Source organism: Cryptomeria japonica, chromosome 2 (genome assembly GCF_030272615.1).
Source record: "Cryptomeria japonica chromosome 2, Sugi_1.0, whole genome shotgun sequence".
NCBI lineage: Eukaryota > Viridiplantae > Streptophyta > Pinopsida > Cupressales > Cupressaceae > Cryptomeria > Cryptomeria japonica.
In genome coordinates, this window is record NC_081406.1 from 664,068,539 (window position 1) to 664,092,649 (window position 24,111).

General features: G+C 34.1%; 2 long non-coding RNA genes across 2 annotated transcripts; both read right to left on the minus strand.

The window, feature by feature from the left end:
- Positions 1-2,465: 2,465 nt before the first annotated feature.
- On the minus strand, positions 2,466-3,452 carry LOC131055461 (uncharacterized). Its single transcript, XR_009108362.2, has 2 exons — positions 3,235-3,452; positions 2,466-3,097 (listed from the first exon to the last, which is right to left on the minus strand). It is a non-coding gene; the product is annotated as an uncharacterized LOC131055461 (long non-coding RNA).
- A 12,490-nt stretch (positions 3,453-15,942) lies between these two features.
- LOC131055460 (uncharacterized) lies at positions 15,943-19,329 on the minus strand. The gene is made up of 3 exons (XR_009108361.2): positions 19,061-19,329; positions 18,239-18,896; positions 15,943-16,724 (listed from the first exon to the last, which is right to left on the minus strand). It is a non-coding gene; the product is annotated as an uncharacterized LOC131055460 (long non-coding RNA).
- Positions 19,330-24,111: the final 4,782 nt, after the last annotated feature.

Consider the following 24,111-nt stretch of genomic DNA (forward strand, 5'->3'; position numbering starts at 1 on the left):
AACTTCAGTTCACAACACGTCATCATAGCACAAAAATCTTGCAAGCAGTTGAATGAGATCTAAGGTATTATAAGAGGGTGACGCAGAGTATTCAATCCTAACTCATTGTGAAACATGTAACAAAAATGACATGAGACATTGCGTATTCTAGTTCACACTCGTCAAGCTTTAAACTCAATTCGAAGAACTTCAAGGCTGGGACATCAGTATTCGGCAAATTATATCTTTATCATTTCTTACTTAGATCAAGATTTATCCTTGTAACACATCACCCAAAAACCATTTGACTGATTGGGCATCCAAGAATGTCCAATCCTTCACAATTAGTTAAGTTGTGAAATGCTTTTGGTAAGTACTTCACTCCTTGCTCAGTTGATTTAGAGGATCCAAAAGATTTAGACATCTCAGAGACTCTAACAGAGATTTCAAATTGTATTAATCAGCAATTGGGTGATTCTTCCTGGAGGACAAATTTTCCAGAGAGTTCGACAAACTTGTCAATTAGAGATTGCTCAAATTATCTGGGGTTGTCAAACTCCTCAAGAGTGGGCTCCCTAATTACAGAAATTACAATATGCTCCGTTGATGAAAACTGGCACATCCCTCATAGTCGCCTCATTCCAACAGAGCCATCTCAGGGACATTTGATTTGTGATTGGATGTAGCAACTCTTGAAATTCCTTACATCTCATTAAAGCAGATTCTCTTCGGATGTTTTCTTTCACTCCAGCTTCTTTTTGACTCCATGCAATTAGGCAAGGTTGTCAACGTTCTAAAACAAATAAACTCCATATGTGCTCTAAAACGACAAAATTCTTCAGGTAGTACTTTTCTTCAGGTAGTACTTTAATAGATCTAAGATATTGCAATACAGGTAGTGTTCACATGCTCTGAAAATTCAAGAACTTTTTAATGCAACACTGATAAATTAAGATGCTGCAGCAATACCAATACCAACCAGCAACATCCTTAACTTGATGAAACTGAACAAACCAGGTAAACTCCACGTGCTTCAACAATTTTTGAAGACAGAACTCTTCAGGCAAAACTTTGATAAATTAAAATACTGCACCAATACTAGCTGCTTAAAAAAATTGTCACCATTTTTCATTTCATGTAATAGGAGCCACTTAAAAAAACTGTAAACATCTTGACTTCATGAAATACAAAACCCTTCAAAGAATTGGGCAACGTCTGCTTAAAAGACATTATTGATGTCTTTGACTTCTTTATGCAACCGCTTTAAAGGACTTGGTAACATCTTTAACTTGAATTCATACAACTACTAAAAAGAAACTACCAACATCTTTATGCAACTGCTTAAAACAATCTGACAACATTTTTCACTTCATGCAACACGGGTAAGTCTTAAAGTCCAACAATTTGAAAAGAGAAAATTGGTGAGGCACATAATCTTTCAACAAATATCCAACTGCAAAAGGTTATTCCTTTTAAATGCTTCAAACATCATATTAAAGTTGGGCACTTTTGAAAACTAAAGAACCAAGCTATAATCAGCCCTCTCAATTGCCAATGAGGCTGCATAATGTCCATTGAAATTATTGCAGTTTGAAAACCTAAAGAAAATGTATAAGTATGCACACTGGCCTACAGATAAAAATGTTCCGCGACTTTCAAATATTAATGGCTAAAGCAAAGTTCCAATAAATAATAGAAAATATGAAGTTCCCTCTCTTCGCCATGTAATTTTTTTCATCACAAACTATCTACCCAAAATACACGAGCAATAACGTATCATTGGACTGTTCTCCTAATCAAACTCAACCACATTTATTTAGAAGCATCTCTCCGTCACTAAATTTTCCAAATAACCAAACTTTTCTGTTGCCCAATAGCCAATTATATAAATATCACTTGCTCTTCATCAAGCTTTTGAAAACCATTATTCTCCACATCTCATATAATATTTCTCTAGATCTAATTGATATTCTCTATCAGTAATTACTTGAAATACCTTTAAGAACAAAAAGTAGTCTGTCAACTTTTAAGAGTATCAAGAGTTACATTTTATTAGCTCACATTTGAATCTATACATAAATGTTAGAATACATGGTGGATTTATTTTTTATGAAAAGCATGTCAATAAAGAAGGTGGGATTACAGTTTAGGAATCAACTCAGCCAATTTCTAATGATCAAAACTTTCACAATAGTTGAAGCAAGCTTGATGATCATGGATCTGCTTTTTTTTAATTAGAAATATACATTTATATTAATAAAAAATAATATACAAAAGAAATGTCTTTGTCTTTCAAGATACCTTGAAACTTAAGCTGATCAACCAACCTCTTGGGCTCCCTCCCAATGGAAGCCTATTATTTTACATGAAAGCTATTTCCTTCCCCACAAGGGGAGACAACCTGATGACCACATATCTCCACACCTTGAGAGATGTATGGATCCATTCACTTGTATATCTATGGATCAATCTATAACACTTCTCACTAAAGTGTTTAACCACGTGTTGTTTTGATACATTCTATTAATACTTTCAATATAGTGACTGATGTCATTTCATACATTTTTTTATGAAACATCAAAAATAGATCTCAAGCCAATCATAACTAAAGCAATAAGATTATATCAAGCATGCCAACTAAACAGCTTAGCGTGTCAATTAAATAGCTAAGCATGCCAACAAAACAGTTTAGCATGCCAACAAAACAGTTTAGCGTGCCAACTAAATAGCTAAGCATGCCAACAAAACAGCTTAGCGTGCCAACTAAATAGCTAAGCATGCCAACTAAACAGTTTAGCGTGCCAACTAAATAGCTAAGCATGCCAACTAAACAGTTTAGCGTGCCAACTAAACAGCTAAGCATGCCAACTAAATAGCTACCACTAATGTAAGGAATTCAACCCTACCACATCAGGAAATAAGGATGTATATATCTATGTTCCTGATCCATCTTTACCAAAACCGCCCATCCCATCATGGAAGCAGAGCAATGTAAATGTGTCAAAGCCTTGTAGGTCTTCAGGACTTCAAGGCATAGTTGGCTACCACGATTGAAAAGTTTCTCATCAACAAAACTGGAGCTTTCTCCACAATACTCTCTAACAGCCACTAGTTGCAACTTCACACGTACAACAAAATACAACCCAGAACAAATAAATGAGATTACTAATCAACCTTTGAAAAAAGAGAGATAACAGAGCCAAAAAAAATCAGATGTAAAATGTCATAAGCAGAGGCGGGATAGTTAGGGCTTACTGTGAATGTAATCCAAGTGGTATGCTGCCATTTTTCTCTCTCCATTGGGCATGTGGCCGGCAAAGAGCAAAGACTTCCTGTGGGAAGCAGCGTTACAGATCGCCTTCTTAAGGGCGTAAAAGAGCACATTAGGTCACAACAAACCCTAAGGGTATACAGATGAAACCTTATCAACAAGATTCCCTTTTATTTTTATTGTTTTGTTGGCATACGGCTTATATTTGATGGCCGTTTCTATAACAAATATTTAACTGTATAATACGTTCAATCTATTGTAGAAATTGGAAAAACTAATATTAAAATTTGGATGAAAAGTGAATGATATAATTAAAAAATAATAATAATATAAATATGTTTATACTGGTAAAGTATGATGATTTAAGTTTTGTTGATATTTTTGTCATAAGATTCATATCTTGTGGGGAAGTTATTGAATGTTTCTATTGAAAGTGAGATTATATTTATTTATTTCTAAATTTAAATGATTTAATAGAAAAAAATTATGTTCTTTAATAAAAATTTCTATTAGGCTTAGCTCTTTATTAGAAATTTCTATTATTTTGAACTTTTTTAACTTTTTGTATATAATAATTTTTATACTAACCACTTTCTTGCATATTTTTTAGCAAGTAAAATATTTTACAATTTTTAATTAATTTTGTTTTTGGGTATTCTCTAATTGATAGCCTAAACCCTATATTATGTAGAGCTACAAGTTGTAGATGGAGGGGAGAGCAAACCATGTTGATTTTGTTTGCAATGAGTCATTTCCATATAATCATACAAATATATAATTGTTGATTTGTTAATTATGTCTCTTGATTTTTGTCATTACATCTCTGGATGATAGGGGTGTTGATTTTGTTTGCAATGAGTCATTTCCATATGATCATACAAATATATAATTGTTGATTTGTTAATATTTTTAAGATTTAGATTCCTAAAATCAATTTCATGGTTGGCATAACTATAATATGGTGAGGATTTGTGGAGGACCTTATATAGAAATATTGTTTAGTGGAGAGTTGATCATGATTCATTGGACCTTGTTTGCACCTTCAGTCACATTATTTAGCAAGTCATCTCAATTTAATTACTTACCAAGAAAATAGGCAAAGTTGATTTTGTCTAATCTTAATCTTTGATTTGCTAATTTGTTATATACTTTGTTGTTTTACATGATTAGTTGAGGCCTATTAAATATGTCTAATGAGATATGACTTTGATCCATTTTGTTAAGAAAAAGGTAATTATTCCTTGCATCTGATCATAAAATTATCAAATTATATTATCCATCTCTTCTCTTTCCATAAATCTTCCCCTCCAAAACCAAAAACCCTATAAATAACTAGACCACCACCTAACCACCTCACTAGTAACACCACAACACACCAAAAATAGAATAGATACCTAAAAAAGAGTAACCACAAAAGGAAACCAAAAAACAAGAAGCACTAAAAATTTAAAAGACTCTAGTTATCTTGACCCCTTTTAAGCCCTTTCCCCTTTTCATCCCTACCCACCCTTTCCCCTTTTCATGTATCTTACCTCATCTTGATGCTTCTTTCACACTTAAACTATGAAAGGAAAAAAAGGTGCAAATCACACTTCATAAACTAATTCATCTAAAAAAAAGAAGCATGGATAAAAAACTATTTTGATCATAGAAGATAACACAAACATAATTATAATATAAATCATATGTCAAAAGCTCTTTGCCCCATACTCCAAAATGCATACCAAAGATCTTTACATGCTATGAAAATACATACCTTATAGGAGAATCACCAACATCTAGAGTAATTTTGGTAACTTAGCAAATTCACTATGAAACCTTTGTTTTTAGTATCTAATAAATAGGAAAATGTCAAATTATGTTACCTGTTTTTTTCTGGTCAAATACTCACGTCTGTGGGAATGGAATCAACTCCGATACCCCTTTATTTTCAATTTTGATTTGCTACCTGCTCACCTTCCACCCCACTACAAATAGAATTGTTTTTGCTTGTTTTGAAGTTAGCATTATCACAAGTGATCAGGAAGCAGTCGGCAATTTCCCTCTTTATTACTTCGAATATGTACTCTTAAGACTTCTCACTTTATTCAGCAATGCATATGATGATTAAGTTGGTGAATAGATTTGCTTGTTCATGAGGATTCCCTTACTGTGAAATAATGATGGATGATCATTCCTCAATGGTTTATTGATTATTCATTATTGACACTGCATTCTTGGCATTTTGTGAGAACAAATGAATTTAAATCTATTTCTCTCATGCCAAAATTGGTTTTGGAGGCCTATGCTACCAGAAACATGATGGCTTAATGCCGTTTCAAGTTTCAACGGCCGAAACTGGTTTCACCTTGTGAAATGGCCGTCAGTGTTGTTTGCTAACATTGCTGCATAATCTGAGATCAAATGATCTGCTAAAACAGAAGGCTGTGAAATCTGAGCACAAATGATATGCTAAAACACAGGGCTGCAAAATGTCAGCACAAATAATCTGCTAAACACAAGGCTGTGACAAGGAGTTAAGGGTTTGTTTTCTTCGGATGCAAATACAGATGGATTTAATACAATTATACTTACAAGATTTTATACTTACGAGATAAGTTGTTATATATATATGTATATTCCGTTTCTTATATGCAACTTTTAAATATCCCCATTTCTTGTCACGCTATCATTGCCATTGCAGTTTTCATTTCTCGTTTCTGGTAACATAGTTGGAGGCCTTATTTTGCTGGTTTTAATTAGTAGTATGTAGGGATCTAATGAGTTTCCAGTGAATAGTGAATATCCTAGTAAATTTCTTTGATTCCTGAATAGTTGATAATTCGTTAGTTTCACAATAATGGTGGATGATCATTCTTCAATGGTTTCTTGATTGTTCATTATTGACTCTGCATTCTTGGACACTTTGTGAGAACAAATGAGTTCAAATCTATTTCTCTCATGCCAAAATTGGTGTTGTTGGCCTATGTTACCAGAAACATGATGGCTTAATGTCGTTTCAAGTTTCGACAGCTGAAACCTGTTTCACCTTGTGAAATGGCCATCAATGTTGTTTGCTAACATTGCTGCATAATCTAAGATCAAATGATCTGCTAAAACAGAAGGCTGTGAAATCTGAGCACAAATGATCTGCTAAAACACGGGGCTGCAAAATCTGAGCACAAATAATCTGCTAAAACACAAGGCTGTGACAAGGAGTTAATAGTTTGTTTTCTTCGCATGCAAATACAAATGGATTTAATACATTTATACTTACAAGATTTTATACTTACAAGATAAGTTGTTGTATATATGTATATTTCGTTTCTTATATGCAACTTTTAAATATCCCCATTTCTTGTCATGCTATCATTGCCATTGCAATTTTCATTTCTCATTTCTGGTAACATAGTTGGAGGCCTTATTTCGCTGGTTTTAATTAGTTGTCTGCAGGGGTCTAATGAGTTTCCAGTGAACAGAGATTTTTTTATAAACAATCAATCTTCTGAAAAGTAAACTATTCCCCACAATATCCTAGTAAATTTCTTTGATTCCTGAACAGTTGATAATTCCTTAGTTTCACAATAATGGTGGATGATCATTCTTCAATGGTTTATTGATTATTCATTATTGACACTGCATTCTTGGGCACTTTGTGACAACAAATGAATTCAAATCTATTTCTCTCATGCCAAAATTAGTGTTGGAGGCCAATGCTACCAGAAACATGATGGCTTAATGTCGTTTCAAGTTTCAACAGCCAAACCGGTTTCACTTTGTGAAATGGCCGTCAGTGCTGTTTGTTAACATTGTTGCATAATCTGATATCAAATGATCTGCTAAAGTGTTGTTTGTTAACATTGCTGCATAATCTGATATCAAATGATCTGCTAAAGTGTTGTTTCTTAACATTGCTGCATAATCTGATATCAAATGATCTACTAAAACAGAAGGCTGTGAAATCTGAGCACAAATGATATGATAAAACACAGGGCTGCAAAATCTGAGCACAAATAATCTGCTAAACACAAGGCTGTGACAAGGAGTTAAGGGTTTTGTTTTCTTCGCATGCAAATACAGATAGATTTAATACATTTATACTTACAAGATAAGCTATTGTATATATGTATATTTTGTTTCTTATATGCAACTTTTAAATATCTTCATTTCTTGTCACGCTATCATTGCCATTGCAATTTTCATTTCTCGTTTCTGGTAACATAGTTGGAGGCCTTATTTCGCCTGTTTTAATTAGTGGTATGTAGGGATCTAATGAGTTTCCAATGAACAGTGAATTTTTTTATAAACAATCAATCTTCTGAAAAGTAAACTATTCCCCACAATATCCTAGTAAATTTATTTGATTCTTGAACAGTTGATAATTCGTTAGTTTCACAATAATGGTGGATGATCATTCTTCAATGGTTTATTGATTGTTCATTATTGACTCTGCATTCTTGGACACTTTGTGAGAACAAATGAATTCAAATCTATTTCTCTCATGCCAAAATTGGTGTTGTTGGCCTATGTTACCAGAAACATGATGGCTTAATGTCGTTTCAAGTTTCGACAGCCGAAACCTGTTTCACCTTGTGAAATGGTCATCAGTGTTGTTTGCTAACATTGCTGCATAATCTGAGATCAAATGATTTGCTAAAACAGAAGGCTGTGAAATCTGAGCACAAATAATCTGCTAAAACACAAGGCTGTGACAAGGAGTTAACGATTTGTTTTCTTCGCATGCAAATACAGATCGATTTAATACATTTATACTTACAAGATAAGTTGTATATATGGATATTTCCATTCTTATATGCAACTTTTAAATATCCCCATTTCTTGTCACGCTATCATTGCCATTGCAATTTTCATTTCTCATTTCTGGTAACATAGTTGGAGGCCTTATTTCGCTAGTTTTAATTAGTGGTATGTAGGGGTCTAATGAGTTTCTAGTGAACAGTGATTTTTTTTATAAACAATCAATCTTCTGAAAAGTAAACTATTCCCCACAATATCGTAGTAAATTTCTTTGATTCCTGAACAGTTGATAATTCCTTAGTTTCACAATAATGGTGGATGATCATTCTTCAATGGTTTATTGATTATTCATTATTGACACTGCATTCTTGGGCACTTTGTGATAACAAATCAATTCAAATCTATTTCTCTCATGCCAAAATTGGTGTTGGAGGCCTATGCTACCAGAAACATGGAGGCTTAATGTCATTTCAAGTTTCAACGACCGAACCGGTTTCACCTTGTGAAATGGTCGTCAGTGCTATTTGCTAACATTGCTGCATAATCTGATATCAAATGATCTGCTAAAATAGAAAGTTGTGAAGTCTGAGCACAAATGATATGCTAAAACACAGGGCTGCAAATTCTGAGCACAAATAATCTGCTAAACACAAGGTTGTGACAAGGAGTTAAGGGTTTTGTTTTCTTCGCATGCAAATACAGATGGATTAAATACATTTATACTTACAAGATAATAGTTGTATATATGTATATTCCGTTTCTTATATGCAACTTTTAAATATCCTCATTTCTTGTCACACTATCATTGCAATTGCAATTTTCATTTCTCGTTTCTGGTAACATACTTGGAGGCCTTATTTTGCTGGTTTTAATTAGTGGTATGTAGGGATCTAATGAGTTTCCAATGAACAGTGAATTTTTTTATAAACAATCAATCTTCTGAAAAGTAAACTATTCCCCACAATATCCTAGTAAATTTCTTTGATTCCTGAATAGTTGATAATTCCTTAGTTTCACAATAATGGTGGATGATCATTCTTCAATGGTTTATTGATTGTTCATTATTGACTCTACATTCTTGGACACTTTGTGAGAACAAATGAATTAAAATCTATTTCTCTCATGCCAAAATTGGTGTTATTGGCCTATGTTACCAGAAACATGATGGCTTAATGTCGTTTCAAGTTTCGACAGCTGAAACCTGTTTCACCTTGTGAAATGGTTGTCAATGTTGTTTGCTAACATTGCTGCATAATCTGAGATCAAATGATCTGCTAAAACAGAAGGCTGTGAAATCTGAGCACAAATGATCTGCTAAAACACAGGGCTGCAAAATCTGAGCACAAGTAATCTGCTAAAACACAAGGCTGTGACAAGGAGTTAACGGTTTGTTTTCTTCGCATCCAAATACAGATGGATTTAATACATTTATACTTCACACTATGCATGAGAAAGTTGTTAAAATGACCAGTGGGTACATCACACATCCGGCTCTGAGGCAGATACACAAACTATACTTACAAGATAAGTTGTTGTATATATGTATATTTCGTTTCTTATATGTAACTTTTAAAGATCCCCATTTCTTGTCACGCTATCATTGCCATGGCAATTTTCATTTCTCATTTCTGGTAACATAGTTGGAGGCCTTATTTCGCTGGTTTGAATTAGTGGTCTGTACGAGTCTAATGAGTTTCTAGTGAACAGTGATTTTTTTTATAAATAGTCAATCTTCTAAAAAGTAAACTATTCCCCACAATATCCTAGTAAATTTCTTTGATTCCTGAATAGTTGATAATTCCTTAGTTTCACAATAATGGTGGATGATCATTCTTCAATGGTTTATTGATTATTCATTATTGACACTGCATTCTTGGGCACTTTGTGACAATAAATCAATTCAAATCTCTTTCTCTCATGCCAAAATTGGTGTTGGAGGCCTATGCTACCAGAAACATGATGGCTTAATGTCGTTTCAAGTTTCAACGGCCGAACCTGTTTCACCTTGTGAAATGGCCATCAGTGATGTTTGCTAACATTGCTGCATAATCTGATATCAAATGATCTGCTAAAACAGAAGGCTGTGAAATCTTAGCACAAATGATCTGCTAAAACACAGGGCTGCAAAATCTGAGCACAAATAATCTGCTAAAACACAAGGCTATGACAAGGAGTTAACGGTTTTGTTTTCTTCGCATGCAAATACAGATGGATTTAATACATTTATACTTACAAGATTTTATACTTACAAGATAAGCTATTGTATATATGCATATTTCATTTCTTATATTCAACTTTTAAATATCCTCATTTCTTGGCATGCTATCATTGCCATTGCAATTTTCATTTCTCGTTTCTAGTAACATAGTTGGAGGCCTTATTTCGCTGGTTTTAATTAGTGGTATGTAGGGATCTAATGAGTTTCCAGTGAACAGTGAACTTTTTTATAAACAATCAATCTTCTGAAAAGTAAACTATTCCCCACAATATCCTAGTAAATTTATTTGGTTCTTGAACAGTTGATAATTCGTTAGTTTCACAATAATGGTGGATGATCATTCTTCAATGGTTTATTGATTGTTCATTATTGACTCTGCATTCTTGGACACTTTGTGAGAGCAAATGAATTCAAATCTATTTCTCTCATGCCAAAATTGGTGTTGTTGGCCTATGTTACCAGAAACATGATGGCTTAATGTCGTTTCAAGTTTCGACAACCAAAACCTGTTTCACCTTGTGAAATGGTCGTCAGTGTTGTTTGCTAACATTGCTGCATAATCTGAGATCAAATGATCTACTAAAACAGAAGGCTGTGAAATCTGAGCACAAATGATCTGCTAAAACACAGGGCTGCAAAATCTGAGCACAAATAATCTGCTAAAACACAAGGCTATGACAAGGAGTTAACGGTTTGTTTTCTTCGCATGCAAATACAGATGGATTTAATACATTTATACTTACAAGATTTTATACTTACAAGATAAGTTGTTGTATATATGTATATTTCGTTTCTTATATGCAACTTTTAAATATCCCCATTTCTTGTCATGCTATCATTGCCATTGCAATTTTCATTTCTCATTTCTGGTAACATAGTTGGAGGCCTTATTTCGCTGGTTTTAATTAGTGGTCTGTAGGGGTCTAATGAGTTTCCAGTGAACATTGATTTTTTTTATAAACAACCAATCTTCTGAAAAGTAAACTATTCCCCACAATATCCTAGTAAATTTCTTTGATTCCTTAACAATTGATAATTCCTTAGTTTCACAATAATGGTGGATGATCATTCTTCAATGGTTTATAGATTATTCATTATTGACACTGCATTCTTGGGCACTTTGTGACAACAAATGAATTCAAATCTATTTCTCTCATGCCAAAATTGGTGTTGGAGGCCTATGCTACCAGAAACATAAGGGCTTAATGTCGTTTCAAGTTTCAACGGCCGAATCGGTTTCACCTTGTGAAATGGCCGTCAATGTTGTTTGCTAACATTGCTGCATAATCTGATATCAAATGATCTGCTAAAACAGAAGGCTTTGAAATCTGAGCACAAATGATATGCTAAAACACAGGGCTGCAAAATCTGATCACAAATAATCTGCTAAACACAAGGCTGTGACAAGAAGTTAAGGGTTTTGTTTTCTTCTCATGCAAATACAGATGGATTTAATACATTTATACTTACAAGATTTTATACTTACAAGATAAGTTGTTGTATATATGTATATTTCGTTTCTTATATGCAACTTTTAAATATCCTCATTTCTTGTCATGCTATCATTGCCATTGCAATTTTCATTTCTCGTTTCTAGTAACATAGTTGGAGGCTTTATTTCGCTGGTTTTAATTAGTGGTATGTAGGGATCTATTGAGTTTCCAGTGAACAGTGAATTTTTTTTATAAACAATCAATCTTCTGAAAAGTAAACTATTCCCCACAATATCCTAGTAAATTTCTTTGATTCTTGAACAGTTGATAATTCCTTAGTTTCACAATAATGGTGGATGATCATTCTTCAATGGTTTATTGATTGTTCATTATTGACTCTACATTCTTGGACACTTTGTGAGAACAAATGAATTAAAATCTATTTCTCTCATGCCAAAATTGGTGTTGTTGGCCTATGTTACTAGAAACATGATGGCTTAATGTCGTTTCAAGTTTCGACAGCCGAAACCTGTTTCACCTTGTGAAATGGTCGTCAGTGTTGTTTGCTAACATTGCTGCATAATCTGAGATCAAATGATCTGCTAAAACAAAAGGCTGTGAAATCTGAGCACAAATGATCTGCTAAAACACAGGGCTGCAAAATCTGAGCACAAGTAATCTGCTGAAACACAAGGCTGTGACAAGGAGTTAACGGTTTTTTTTCTTCGCATGCAAATACAAATGGATTTAATACATTTATACTTCACACTATGCATGAGAAAGTTGTTAAAATGACCAGTGGGTACATCACACATCGGGCTCTGAGGCAGATACACAAACTATACTTACAAGATAAGTTGTTGTATATATGTATATTTCGTTTCTTATATGCAACTTTTAAAGATCCCCATTTCTTGTCACGCTATCATTGTCATTGCATTTTTCATTTCTCATTTCTAGTAACATAGTTGGAGGCCTTATTTCGCTGGTTTGAATTAGTGGTCTGTACGGGTCTAATGAGTTTCTAGTGAACAGTGATTTTTTTTTATAAACAATCAATCTTCTAAAAAGTAAACTATTCCCCACAATATCCTAGTAAATTTTTTTGATTCCTGAACAGTTGATAATTCCTTAGTTTCACAATAATGGTGGATGATCATTCTTCAATGGTTTATTGATTATTCATTATTGACACTGCATTCTTGGGCACTTTGTGACAACAAATCAATTCAAATCTCTTTCTCTCATGCCAAAATTGGTGTTGGAGGCCTATGCTACCAGAAACATGATGGCTTAATGTCGTTTCAAGTTTCAACGGCCGAACCGGTTTCACCTTGTGAAATGGCCGTCAGTGCTGTTTGCTAACATTGCTGCATAATCTGATATCAAATGATCTGCTAAAACAGAAGGCTGTGAAATCTGAGCACAAATGATCTGCTAAAACACAGGGCTGCAAAATCTGAGCACAAATAATCTGCTAAAACACAAGGCTGTGACAAGGAGTTAATGGTTTTGTTTTCTTCACATGCAAATACAGATGGATTTAATACATTTATACTTACAAGATAAGCTGTTGTATAAATGTATATTCCATTTCTTATATGCAACTTTTAAATATCCCCATTTCTTGTCATGCTATCGTTGCCATTGCAATTTTCATTTGTCGTTTCTGGTAACATGGATGGAGGCCTTATTTCACTGGATTTAATTAGTGGTCTGTAGGGCTCTAATGAGTTTCCAGTGAACAGTGAATTTTTTTATAAACAATCAATCTTCTGAAAAGTAAACTATTCCCCACAATATCCTAGCAAATTTCTTTGATTCCTGAACAGTTGATAATTCGTTAGTTTCACAATAATGGTGGATAATCATTCTTCAATGGTTTATTGATTATTCATTATTGACACTGCATTCTTGGGCACTTTGTGAGAACAAATGAATTCAAATCTATTTCTCTCATGCCAAAATTGATGTTGGAGGCCTATGTTACCAGAAACGTGATGGCTTAATGCCGTTTCAAGTTTCAACGGCCGAACCCAGTTTCACCTTGTGAAATTGCCGTCAGTGCTGTTTGCTAACATTGCTACATAATCTGAGATCAAATGATCTGCTAAAAAGAGAAAACTGTGAAATCTGAGCACAAATGATCTGCTAAAATACAGGGCTGCAAAATCTGAGCACAAATAATCTGCTAAAACACAAGGCTGTGACAAGGAGTTAAGGGTTTGTTTTCTTTGCATGCAAATACAGATGGATTTAATACATTTATACTTACAAGATAAGCTGTTGTATATATGTATATTCCGTTTCTTATATGCAACTTTTAAATATCCCCATTTCTTGTCACGCTATGGTTGCCATTGCAATTTTCATTTCTCGTTTCTGGTAACATAGTTAGAAGCCTTGTTTCGCTGGTTTTAATTAGTGGTCTGTAGGGATCTAATGAGTTTCCAGTGAATGGTAATTTTTTTTATAAACAATCAATCTTCTGGAAAGTAAACTATTCCCCACAATATCCTAGTAAATTTATTTGATTCCTGAACAGTTGATAATTCGTTAGTTTCACAAGCATTCTGTAGTGAAGTGCATTCTAGATATTATTTTGGTGCTCCCAATCTAAAATTATTAATTAATGATGAATCGAGAGTGAGGGTTAAAGATCTAATTGTTGCAAACTGCGATGCCTTAGAGGTAAAATTCAATTCACACTGCTCTAACAATCAACTAATGCCAAAAGCAATAGGACAAATTCTGTACCTGAAAAGGTGGGCCAGTTACGGCCAGGACCTTGTAAATGATAGAACAGTTTCATTCACATAGAATCGAAAGAAGAAAGTGATATTCTACCAATCAAGACTTGAAATTTAAAGGGGCCTTCATAAACTTAACATATATTCACAAAGTTTTCTTTTTTTTTGCTTTTGTAAAAATAGTAGACCAAATTCTGTATTTGAAAAGTCAGGATCAGTTACGGTTAGGACATTGTAAAGGATAGAACAGTTTCCCTTCTTTACAATCTAAAGAAGAAAGTGATATTCTATTAATCGCAACTTGGTTTAATGGGGCTTTCATTGACCTTGTACATGAAGACAATATCCTAGTAAATTTATTTGATTCCTGCACAGTTGATAATTTGTTAGTTTCAATAACATTCTGTGGTAACGAGCACTCTAGAATATTTTCGTGCTCCCAATCTAAAATTAATGATGAATCAGGACAGGGATTTTAAGGAGTTAATGGCAGAAAAGTACGGGAGAAAAGTACGGGGTAAAATTTAAAGGCAGAAAAGTAGGAGGTAAAATTTAATTCACTCTGCTCTAATAATCAACTACTACAAAAAACATTAGGGCAAACTCTGTATATGAAAAGGCGGGCCAGTTAGGGTCAAGCCTTGCAAAAGGATAGAACAGTTTCAGTCATATACAATCTAAAGAAGAAAGTGATTGTACCAATCAAGACTTGAAGAAGCCTTTATAAAACTTATACATATATTTATTAAGTTTTTTTTTGCTTTCCTAAAACCATTAGGGCAAATTCTGCTTTTGAAGAGTCGGGCCAGTTACGATCAGCACATTGTAAAGGATAGGACAGTTTCCCCTCTTTACAATCCAAAGGAGAAAGTGATATTCTATTAATCACGACTTGGAATTTAGAGGGGATTTCATTGAACCTATACACAGACAAGAATTTGTTTTCGCTTTTATGGCAAACGATATGTCCCATCGATCAGCCAAGGATAGAAATCAGTCCCAGAAGGTCAAGTTTGTAGGGTTTGCATTTGCAATATTCTAACAGATACATCCATGTAAAGGTAGATCACTAAACAGAAACAAACTACTGTCATGAACTGAAGACGAGCACTAAATTCTATTCTGATTCCATTCAAACCGAGCACTCAGTTCTTGTGGAATGGTAGAAATAGCATTCATTCACTTATTCTGTGAGAGAAGGTAAAACACAGAAACACAGAAGCACGAATTAGCCACTAAAATTATGGGAACTACTTACACTTTATAGACATTAAGTTTCCACAGTCCATAATTGTATTGAATTCGAGCTTCTGGATTTGACTGTGTGTGTTTTTTTGTTATCAAATTCAATACTTACACTTTAGTTACATACCAGCCAAAACATAACTTTTTTAAGGGATGAGTTCTTTCAAATCCTTATTCTTCCAAAGCCCTATCAGTCAACCAAAGCCATAACAGAACACAACAATTTCCTATCATTGAAATTTCATTATATTTGCAAGAAACTCTTTAAAATAGCATAATTTCAATTTTCAATATCCGAATGAAGGTCACTGAGATAAACGAACAGCTACCAATTAGTAAAAGTAGCTTTTATTTGAGTCGACAGACCTATTCCTTATTCTCTGTCATAGATCATAAACATAATGATTGTAAAAACAAATGATAAAGATTGAGAGAGGCAAAGTTTGTGGGCCAGTATAACTCTCTTTTACTATTATATTGAATTTAATACACTCGAAACCATGTTTTTTCAATCATTTCAAAGAGATCCTCCGCTTCCTGGAGTGAATAGGGCTGTAAGAATAGCTGCACTTTATAAATGAAGGAGATACCCAATTCGTGAGCTGTGACAAAAATGAAACCATCCATTCCAAGGGAGATGGTCTTTGGAAGCAGAGCATCTAGTGGGTCTCGTGATCCACATCATCCAGAACTATCAGCAGACAAATAGATCTCAAATGGCTTCCATTAATGTATAATGTTAAATAGAAAAAAGTATGCCATGACGGTCCTCCAACTCCAAGTTATCTGCTAGTTATTTGAAGTGTTTTTGGATGCAGCACCATGCACTAAGACTTAAGACTGAAACTGTAGATGGAGAAACATCTTCTATCGCATAATGCTTTAAGCGACTGTCATTTTACCACAATGTCCCATTTCCACAATTTGTAGAATCTGTCCACTCTGCAGAGTTTGTAGTGTAGCAGTTACAACGTCTCTTACAGTTTCATTGAGACAACAGGATGTTTGGCTACATTGAATGAAACCTTTTTAATCATCTTTAATGCAAAATTCGCAATACTCTTCATCAGTCTCCACTCATTGGTAAACATCTACAACAAAATAGTACACAAATGAAAAAAAAAATCACTTAGTATAGCACAAAATAGATCACAGAGCAAGTGAACGAAATACAAAACTGATAATTCAGGATGGTAGAGTACTTGATATTTGTACATTATTAAGCACGTTGCCAAAATGAAATGAAACAATTGTGTAGCGACATTTTCCGCTTATCAAGTGTTCTAGAAATGGGAAATTTCAGGGATTGGATAACGTCTTCACAAAATAGTATCTTGAATGCTTGTGTCTCACTTTGATCAAGATGCCTAATCCTGACCACTTTGACCCAAAAACCAACTATGAATTTATAAAATGTTTTTGGTAAAGACATCACTCCTAACGAGACTACATTTAGAGAATCTAAAAGATTTAGAATTTGCAATCTCCCTTGGTGAATATTTCACGATTGTACGAAGCAAGAATTGCAAGATGATTCAAGCAGAATAAATTTACAGTAGTGTCAGACAAGCTTTTGAATGACAGACTGCTTATGCTCAGAAATTCCAATTTACTCAAAATTCTGAGGTTGGAACACTCCTCAAGAAGAGGATCTTTCATTTCAGAAATTGCAATTTGCTTCATTGACAAATGTCGGTTGGAACATCCCTTATGTTTATCTCATCAAAATGGAGCTTTTTCAGGAATATCTGATTTGTGATTTGATGAGGAAACTCTTGAGATTCCCTGCATCCCAAAACCTTCAGCTTTTTGTATGATATTTTTGAAAATGTCAAATGTGAACACGACCTTGAAACAATAGCATAAACAAAGATATAGCAGGAACGTTAGCTAGTTACAAGAAACTAAAAAAAATCTTAGATTCCCTTGAGCTGGACAAAATCAATATACCACAGGTTCGTCATATCCTTTAACAGTTAGATACTAATAATAGCATTTTTCTCTGGATGCTCCAACAATTTGAGAAGACAGTTATTTCGAAGTCTCCTAATGGGAAACTAGTATGCTCAACGAATCAAAGTTTTCTTTTCTGATTTGCAAGAATGCTAGCTGCTTTAGAGAAACTGTAAGCATCATAGAATCCATCCAGTTGGGCTAATCTATTTGCTTCAAGTTTGTTAAATGTTTGAAAGAGGTTGATATGAAGATAGCATATTTAACTAGAGGTGCTCCAGATATTTGAGAAGATAAATTTCTCCTGGAAGCCTCATCATAGGAGATTAATGTGCTGAATCAACTAAAAAAAAAATCAAATACCTCAGACATCCTATTAAATTTGAAATATATTGGAAACTAGGGCTGCAAGAAATAATCAACCAGCAGCCAATTTTCATTCACTCGGACAGAAATAATGCACCCTTTTTTACAGAAAGCCAAAAGAGAAAATACTAGCATGTGTATTATCCTTGCATACTTCTTTTTATGTCAAGAATGTGGTAAAGATTTAAAAGTATGAATAGGAAAAACAAAAACATGAAACCTATTAATATGCTGTAACAACGACTAATGGCAAATTCCATTCCATCAAAGAAAATATCAAACTCACCTCCATTTGTGCCCGAATGCCGATCATCCATAATTTAATAGTTAATAATTGAAATTTCTCTTCCCAGATCACAGAAGGTGAGGTGATCATGCATTCTTATGCTAATATCATTCCCCATAGAGATTGCCAAACTCTTTGCCTTTCAATGAAAAAACAAGCTATGTCTAAGAAAATCTCCTACTCTTCTCAGTGCATAGCATTGCAGCTTACTTTTGGCCTCTGTTTAATGTATACCTCAAATATTCTAGATATCTTATCTAGCTGAGATTCCTAGTAACCTGTCCAGGTCACCCAAGTCTACCCTCCTAATACCTTAAGAGATAAAGGTAATCCATAGGAAGAACTCATTGAAACTTCAGCCAGATCTTCAAATCCTTGAGGCATATAGGATTGTAACCAAGCATGCCAACAGAAGAGCTACTTGGTAAGAAAGAGAACTCCCGCAAGAAAACCAAAGCTGCATCTATAAATATAGGAGATTCCACTGATATTCAATTGTTTGGCAAGTGTAATTTTACCAGAACCGTCCATCCCTACCAAATCTAAAGAGATTGCAGTGCAAATATTACAAAAGTTCTTCTGTATGCTCCATCTGAATGTTTGGTTACTCCATTTGAAACCATTTTCTATCAGCTCCATTACAGCATAATCCACAATACTGTTCAACAACCTCCACTCGTCACTTATGTTTACGACACAATAGAAAACAAATTAAACAAACAAATCATAGAGTTTAAAAAAACAGCAGATGTTGTTGCCGATCGAATGAATGAATGAGACCTAAGATGTCAAAGATAGAGAGGCAGAGTACTTGACACTCACCGTGTATTTAATGAGTGGTAAAACCCCATTTTCCAAAGGAAACTTGTGCGTGCATCCACCTCCTTTCAGATAAGGAAAATGCACTATAGCATTTTTAAGGAAATTCGATGAGGAGATATGCTAAACTGGTATTGGGTATACGCCGAAGGAACCGAAGGGTTAAGGTCAAGGAACCGATTGACGAAATCGGCATTACCGATGGCACACATCCCCTGCAGCGCACCCAACCAATGATAAAGAGGCGGGTCTTCCTTTCACACCCCTGTAATGCGTTGTATCTTAGGATAGGGTTTTTTTTTTCATCAAATTACAAACTTCATTTTTAAATTTATAAATATATTTCAATCCGATTAAGGGAAAGGACCCACTAGTTGTGCACCCTAACTTCGCGCTTTTCAAAATCCTACTTGAAAATTTCAAATCACTCTGATTTTTTTACAGCAGCTTACTTGGCAAGTCCCCTGCTTATAACTAAGGTTGCAGGGCCACATCATCAAATATGATGCCACATCAACATGCTTTTTGCCAAGGTGTCCAAAACAGCCCAAAAAAAAGTGAGACCAATAGGTGTGCAAAAGAGACCCCAATAGTTGTGCGGCTGACATGGCATCACCTGATTGGTTACTTTTTACAATATTAGTACATTTCTTAACAACTATTGGTACATTTCCTAACAATTGTTGGTACATTTCCTAACAAAAATTGATATTTTTTGTTTCAAACAATAGGTTTTATTTGTTCAATTTTTGGAACAAAAGGTATCAACAACCCTCACAACAATTGGTACATGCTCAACTACTGGGTCCTTTCCCCTATATATATAACAATTATTTGTTTTATTACATAATAAATGATATATTAGATTATTGTAATGGAGAAATTTGTAAAATTATGTCAATCTTATTCTAATTGGACATATTTTGTGAGAATGTCTTAATGCAATTACATATTAATAAATGACACAATCTTTTGTAAAGTTGAGGTCATTTTCTCATAATATTACTCATCTTATTTATATATTATTCAACACTTGACTCCATCTTATCCATATCTACACATATTTCCATGTATTTGACATTTATAATGATCATTATTGCTACCGTATTTGAACATTTATTCTCTACTAGTTATTATTATTTATATGTCTTAGAGTTGATCTTGTTGGCACATAATCAATCCTACAACTACAAATTTGTCCCAAAAGATTCAAAATTCAAATTTAAATTTTGGTTGATTCTCGCCCATTTTTTTCCTCGCTTGAGTTAAATTGGTACATGTTTTGCATGATTCATTGTTTTGTGCTTGTATTTAAAGACATTTAATTCCATTCATTTGCAAGTCTTCTCTCATATTCAAAAATCATTTGCATTCAAGGAAAGGCATGCTAGGAACCCTTTGATTAGGAAACTTTAAAATAATCTAATTTTGCACCACATCATTCTAGAACATTTGCATGTCTAAAAATTGTTGTCCTTTATTATTTCCATGACCCTAAGTCAATCCTATCAACGGCATTGACCTATAAGAATGCAACCCTTGAGATTTGGCATTCTCTCTTGGTCATTCCTAAACAATATTAGTCCTTAAGGTTTAGTGAAGCACAAAGAACTAAGTGGACTAGAAAGCTAAACTACACAATATGAAATCACATTTGTAAGTCATAGATCAAATATATGTTTAGGAAAAAAATCTAGAGACGCAAACTCAACCTCTCATAAGTTTGTGGACTATTCTAATTTTGAAGTAGAGTACATTGAGATAAATCATATTTAATTTTAAGGGGAGGATTGTTGGTATATTATTTTGTTTATATACCTAGTATAGGATACACTTTCTAAGATAGTTATCTACTTAGGAAGGTTGCATTTGCACCATGTGGCTTATTTTTTACTAGTTTGGTGGAGGTGTTGTGCATGCATGTGAATTCATCTTCTAGTATCTCATAATGATTGTACATCCATATCTCTTGATGGCATATCCTATATATACCCACTTGTAGCTCTCATTTGACTAATATAACATTAAAACAATTGTATATTTGCATTGTTTGATATAATAAAATTATTCTTTCATTTTATCTCTTTGTGCTTTCATTGAAGCTCCTTGATCTTGGTTGGCTATCTCGAAAGCCAAATCTTACATGGTATTAGAATTTTTTTTATTGCTTCTTGTTAGTCTTTTTGGAGATCTCAGTTGCATATCTTGTATTTTTTGAAAAAATTAAGTATCAAAATATCACTTAAAGAATAGTTAAAAATAATAGATATACCCAATTTTGGTGGGTTAACAATTTACTTTGAGATATTACTAGAGTAAATTTGAACTCACCATTGAGTTCAAAGCATCCAAGAAAACCATATTTTCTTTTTTTTCATCTTAATCAAACATTGGAGGTTAGATCAAGGTTTTGAAGGAATGATTTCTTATTGGACATCTATCACTTGTTGTTGGAGTATTTTGGAGAAAAAACAATCTAGTCACTGCATCTAGAAAGTCAAAAATCCCATTGAGTGATTATCAAATCATTAGAAGAAAACCTTCTTTCCTTGATATGTTAGGGAAATTGTCCCCCTTCATCAAAGAAACAATTTGCATATGCCTATACAAATCGTTAAATGTGCCAACTATTAAACTAATTCATCTATGAGAAGAGGTATGTGCACAAATAATTCAATCATATAATTACAAAAAATTACACAAAAACACTAATGTCATAAGACATTAATTTGTGTAGGAAAAACTCTTTTTACAAAAAAAACCCATACTCCACTATACATGTCTTACAATATTGACAAAATTATATACAACTTCACATACCCTTATAGAAGAATCACCAACATCAGGTTCTAGAGTAATTTTGATAACATAATGGTACTCCAAATTCACTTTGAAACATGTCTAGCATCTAATAAATAGGAACATGTCAAACTCTTTTACCTGGTTTTAGTTTCAAGCAAATGCTCCTCGCATCTGCTCACTTTCCACCCCACTACAATAGAACTCTTTTTGCTCGCTTTGAAGTTAGCATTATCATAAGAAATCGAGAAGTAAGCGATTTCACTCTTTATAACTTTAAATTTGTACTCATTTGCCATGCCCCCAACCATGAACAACAAATCTAAATAAGAAATTGGGACTTCACGATCAACAAAGTTGCATCAAAAATTCATGATTTCTTCTCATAGCACCAACAATGATATTTATAAACAATCCATGGTTTCCCTAATAAATCGCAAGTGTGACAATTAAGACATGAGGTGTGATGGGGTAACAAAGGACATACCCTAATCCAAGGGTCGCAACCTTTTAAGAAGACACAACCTTCTAAACCCATTGGAAGGATATAAAGTAACATTGCCTAGGGAGAAGTTGAAGAGAATTGAAAATCATCGGTGATTAGAAAATGCATCTTCAAATTCCAATATCATTAACAATTGATGAGATAAGCCTTCAAAAAATATCAATATCAAACACCATTCATCGTCGGCCATTCTCAAATACTTCTGTAGAAATATAAGAATTGTATTAACAAGATCAACAAGCAATAAGCATTCCAATCCCCAAATAATAGATCACACTTCTAGCATAGTATTAAACAACAACAATTGATATCAAATTAGTTCATCAATCAATAGCAATTGAGAGATTGCAATCTAATTGTACATTCACCATCTAGGTATAATTAATACTCAAATCATATTTGTCAATTCTTTAAGTGTATATGTATGCATCTTTATATATGAGTTTTATGCTTAAGTGTATGCCTCTATGTTAGGGAATAGATATGCATTTTGTCTGAAATACACCTTATGAGAGGAAGGGCCTAAAGTGTAAGAGAAGGGTGGTGAGCGAGCTCATAAGTAGAACGTCCTAAAAGGACCAATGTGACCTAGGACAAAGAGGGCATTTACAACGTCAAATAACCCCTTACAACCTCCACCCAACCCCACAAGATGACAATTGACCGTAGGGAGATGAGACATGGTTGGAGAAAGCAAGTGTTAGAATTAGGGATCACTGAGAGGGGTGGGGGGGTGGGGGTGAATCAATGATCTGCCAGAAATCAAATCCACAAACTTATTCTTTATCCACCAGTTAGCAATGTATAACAGTAAAGAACATAAACAAGCAATAAATAAACCACAGATCCACAACACCGGAATTTTTACATGGAACCCCGAAAAGGGAAAAAACACGATGGGGCTGGAACCCACAATATTCATATACTATGGCCAGGAATACACAAATATTACATAGATGGGGAATGCACTTGCATTCAGGCTCACTACCTAGAGCTCACTGCTCAATTACAATAACCCAAAAGGCTACAACCTTCAGGGAAGTCTCACTGACTTACAATTCAATTACAATGAGGAAATACAATGAAATGAACTCTAAAGTCTAGCATCTGACAATGCATGAATGAGTTTCGGTTAAGCACTAGGTCTCTTACTGTACTCGCTCTGCAAATACTTTGTTTCTACCTCAGTCAGCTACCAGATTATTTGTGAACCAAATGTGCACGTGAAACTGCGCTTAATCACACAAAAACAGATCTCCGCAATAGTAATGCATCGAAAACTAATCGCCAATTCGATCTTATATATCCGATCAACAAAAATAACCTCCTTCAAGTCGACTTCAAGAAGTGTAATGTGTAGTTTCAAGTTGGCTTCAATCTTTAACAAAACATAGCACCGGACCAAAAGAATATAATCACGCGCTTCCTAAGGATCTTCCCATTCATCAAGATCACAAAATCAATCACCAAAATCACAGCAATCATCGAAAATCTTTCCGAACCAAAACATCACCGAGATAGCCCTGTTTTACTTGTTAACTCCTGCTTCCAGATAAGAGAAATCATGACCGCCAAATTGAATATCCAAGAAGAGTTGCCATCAATGACAACCCTAGACCAATAAGCAACTATCAAAAGTCACCGAATGAGTGTCAGTTACCAACAATCTCCCCCTTTGGCATTGATGGAAACACTTGTGAAAAATGACTAAGTGTTGAAACCTGTACATCGAATCAAGAATGATTCTAAG